Source organism: Marmota monax, unplaced genomic scaffold, assembly GCF_021218885.2.
Source record: "Marmota monax isolate L192 unplaced genomic scaffold, Marmota_monax_Labrador192_F-V1.1 WCK01_AAM20220418_F8-fsc00442, whole genome shotgun sequence".
NCBI lineage: Eukaryota > Metazoa > Chordata > Mammalia > Rodentia > Sciuridae > Marmota > Marmota monax.
The window spans coordinates 146,222-150,296 of NW_026692662.1; the positions used below are offsets into that span (position 1 = coordinate 146,222).

General features: G+C 45.1%; 1 pseudogene; it reads left to right on the forward strand.

Moving 5' to 3' along the window:
- Positions 1-439: 439 nt before the first annotated feature.
- Positions 440-4,075, forward strand: LOC124093908 (poly(rC)-binding protein 2-like; annotated as a pseudogene).

The window sequence follows — 4,075 nt, forward strand, 5'->3', positions numbered from 1 at the left end:
CCCCTCCTTCACTCCTGTCTTCCTTCTCCTCGCTCCCCCTCCACCCCTTCTCCTCCAACGCTCTTTCCCTCCTCTTCCTTCTCCTCCACATCCTCTTCCTCTCCCCCTTCCTCCTCCCCCCTTCTCTTTCCTCTACCTGCTTTCTCCGCTGGTTTCTCCTGATCCATCCCCTCCTCCTCCACTCTCTTTCTTCTACCTGCCTTCCTATTCATCCTTTTCTTAATCCAGTTCCTTCCTTCCCCACCCCCTCTTCCTCTTCCACCCCCTTTCTCTTCTGTGCTCCTTTATTCTTCATTCCCAGCTTTCCCCCTTCCTCTTCCTGCCCAATCTCTTTTTTTCCCAGTCAGTGGCACCACACCTGCAGGTTTTGCCTTTCACCCCCCCACTAATATCACAGTCTTGAGCACTCAAAGTTCAATTCTCTAGAACTCTGCTCAACATGGACACCAGTGGGATTAAAGGAGGATTCAGTGTCACAGCATTCAGCTACTTATGTGTGGAAAGGAAGATGGCAGTATCTTTCTGAAAGGAGAGTCAGTTAAGAAGATGTGGGAGGAGAGTGCTGCACATATGAATGTTGCAGAGGGAACTGTCCTGAGAGAATGGTCACACTGGCTGGGCCCACTAATGCTGCCTTTAAAATTTGTTATTGACAAACTGGAAGAGGACATCAGCAACTCTCTGAACAACAGCACAGCTGCTAAAAGACCTCAGTCACTCTGAGCCTGGTGGTCCCTACTAGTCAGTGTGTGTCTCCCTCATTGGAAAAGGTGGTTATGGGATGGAGATTCAAGAGAGCACAAGGGCTCAGGCCTAGGTGGCAAGGACATGCTACCCAATGCAGCTGAGTAGGCCTTTGTTATAGCAGGCATTCTGCAATCCATCACTGAATGTGTCAAACAGATGTGCATAGTCATATTGAAGTCCCCAAACGTTTTTTCATCCCATACTGCCCAAGATGCCACCTTCTGCAGTCTTCTTTGCAGGGGCCAGGACAGGTACAGCACAGGCAGTGAGAATGCAAGCTTTTCCCACAGCACCTCATACATGTGCCTCAACCTTGACATAAAGGGACCCCTCTAGAGACCTGTGCCACTCAAGGACAGTCTGCCATTCCCTAACTATCCTTGACCAAGCTGCACAAGTTGGCAATGCAACAGTTTCATTGTCTTATGACCCATGTTCCACCTGATTCAGCAGCATTGAATCCAGCTCTTCAGATGTGAAAGGCCATCCAGCAGGTTTGCATGCACCTGGTCAGGCTACTCATAAACTCAGTGTCCCAAACAACTTAAATGGCTGCAAAATCAGGTGTCAAGGTGCCAAAACAAATGAGATCCATCAGATGTCTGGAGCACAGGTGAATATTGTGAGCCCAGTGGAAGATCTACTGATAGCAGCTCACCATCACTGAATCTGCTGCCGGCACTAGCCTGGCTCAGAATCTCATCAAGCTCAGCCTTTCCTCAGAGAGAGGTGGAATGGGGAGCTACTGGAACAATGCAGATTTATCTCTTTTCTCTTTCATCTGCTCACCACCACCCATGATCCATCTGTGTAGTTTCTGAACAGTCAATGATTCCAGGTTTTACATAGTTTGTAAACGTTAAGATTCTACACACTTTATCATCCACTCATGGTTGTTTAATTTTATTTGTTCTAATTAGTTATACATGACAGCAGAATGCATTTCAATTTATTGTACACAAATGGAGCACACATTTTCATTTCCCTGGTTGTACATGAAGTAGAGTCAAAACATTTGTGCAATTATCTATCTAAGGTAATGCTACCCATCTTGTTCCACTTTCTTTCCAATCCCCACAGCCTCTCCCCTCCTCTCCCTCCCCTTTGACCAATCTGGGGTCTGAACCCAAGGGCTCTTAACCACTGAGATACATCCTCAGCCATTTTTTATATTTTATTTAGAGACAAGATCTCCTTGAGTTAATTAGGGCATCTCTAAGTTTCTCAGGCTGGCTTTGAAGCCTTGATACTCTTACCTCAACCTCCTGAGCCTCTGGGATTACAGGCATGAGCCATTGTGTCCCACTTAAATAAATTTTTTAAATGCTCAGTTTAGTATGAATTTAAACACCCATATGTCCCCATCTAAATAGAGGTGAATGGCCCTGGGCTGGCTGCCTTCTCTCATTGCCCTTCCCTACCTCTGCCTGGAGATAAGTTCAGTGCCAATTCTTTCTGTCATTCCTTATAGTTTACCATCAACAAGGAAGCAGAATTTTACTTGGTTTTGTCTTAGTTGAGTTTTCAATACTGAATGTTACCATTAGTGCTCTACCACTGTGGTGCTGTAACTTGTATTGTAGGGATTCTCTGCCTCAGTTGGCTAGACTCCTAGTGCTGTCTGAGGCTGTGGGTTTTCCAGATCCCTTCCATGTTCCTGTTTCAGAAACCTCACTTGTTTCCAGTTTAACTTTTTGTTCTTGGTAATTTCATTATTTTTTTTTTTAAATTTGGCCCTCAAGTGAGCACATTTCATAAATGTTGTACACATTGGAAAAACATTGTCAGGTTATAGACTATGGATAAATTTAAATTACTAGAAAATTCCAGTGCAATGTCTGGATCAGCTCTGGTTGTCCATATATGTGTGTTTATGTCTTACACCTGTCTATCCTGGTTTATTTCCATGTCACCATATATTTCTTTTTACTAAATATCATTTGCATGAATTATTTTCTGTGTATTTCAATGTTCTTGGGAAAGTTTTCAGTAATTTTCTCATGTTTAATTCATTTGTGAGGTCATTTGTTTTTCCTTTTAATATTCCCTGTATGTGAATTCATTTTCCTTTGTAAAAACTGCAGACATTTATCCTGAGGTAGAGCAGTCTTATTGAACCCTATTGCAGTTTCATGAAGGAGTCTCATTTTTAATATATTTGAGTGTATCCCTTTCTTCTTTTAGAAGTTTTTTTTTTTAATCTTAATCTTCTTATTAAGTAAACACATAGGTCATGGAATGGTGGATTCTGAGAGATAAATCCTTAGGTGTACCCCTCTGGACCCAGGGAATGAGCCCTCCTGGGGTCACATTTCAGCAGTAAGAGTCTTGCTGCCAACTTGGGAATGTGTTTACCTCTACACAAGTAGGTTTTCATTCTGAATTCCTGGTGAAGCAGGCTCCTTACCTGAGCTGGTTCAAATGTTTGCTTTTTATTTCTTTGAGTTTTTTTTATTGCCATGTAATTAGTTTTTTATGCACTTAATATTCATATCTCCTGATTGTATTTTTTATTTTTCTTTATTTTTTTGTTTGTTTGAAAATGAGTTGGCAGAGTAAGGAGGCCTTTCCCATGAAGTCCTGGCCTCTTCCCAAGTGATTTATGCCTGGCTCCCTCCTTACTAGTCAGGCCTGACCAGGCAACAACACCTTCTCTGAAGTCAGGGTAGGCTGCCTTGGAACCAAGGCTGTAATTCCTCACATATGCCTGGGACTCTGTGCCCAGAAGAGCTTCCTAGCCAACAGGGCCTGCTGTGGAAAGCCAGGCTCAGCTCTGCATAAGTGGAAATGTCCCCCTGGTGGGGCAGGTCCCCTTGCTGGGAGGAAGTCCTGCCTGAAAAGGGCTTTTGCCAATACCTTGTCTTCCTGGCCTATGTATCCAGGAGCATGATACATCTCCTGTCAGGCAGGGCCCCAGAGTGTGCATATTTGGGTTGGGATGAGAGAGGGGTCTTGTGGAGCCCTGGCCAGTCAGCAGGCAGCTGGTGGGAGGGGGTGGCCTTCCACAGTCTCAGAGGCCGGTATCTCTCACCCTGTGGAGCTCAGAATCCATATCCAGGACTGTGTCTTCTCTGCTGTGTGAGGCCCAAGTGGCTCTGGCTCACATTTGTCTCCCTGTGTCCTACAGGTGCTATGAGGTTCACAAGAAGGATGTCAGGTCTCCCCAGAAGGTGGAACATGGTGAGTGTGTGGGGCAGGTCTGGTCAGGTGGGAAGTATGCTTGTTACAAGTGGTGAACCAGCTGTGGCTGGACTCTGGCCTCCCACTGTCAGCTCCAGAGTCAGCCAAGCCAGATCTGAGTCAGATGCTGCTACAGCTCAGCCCTTGA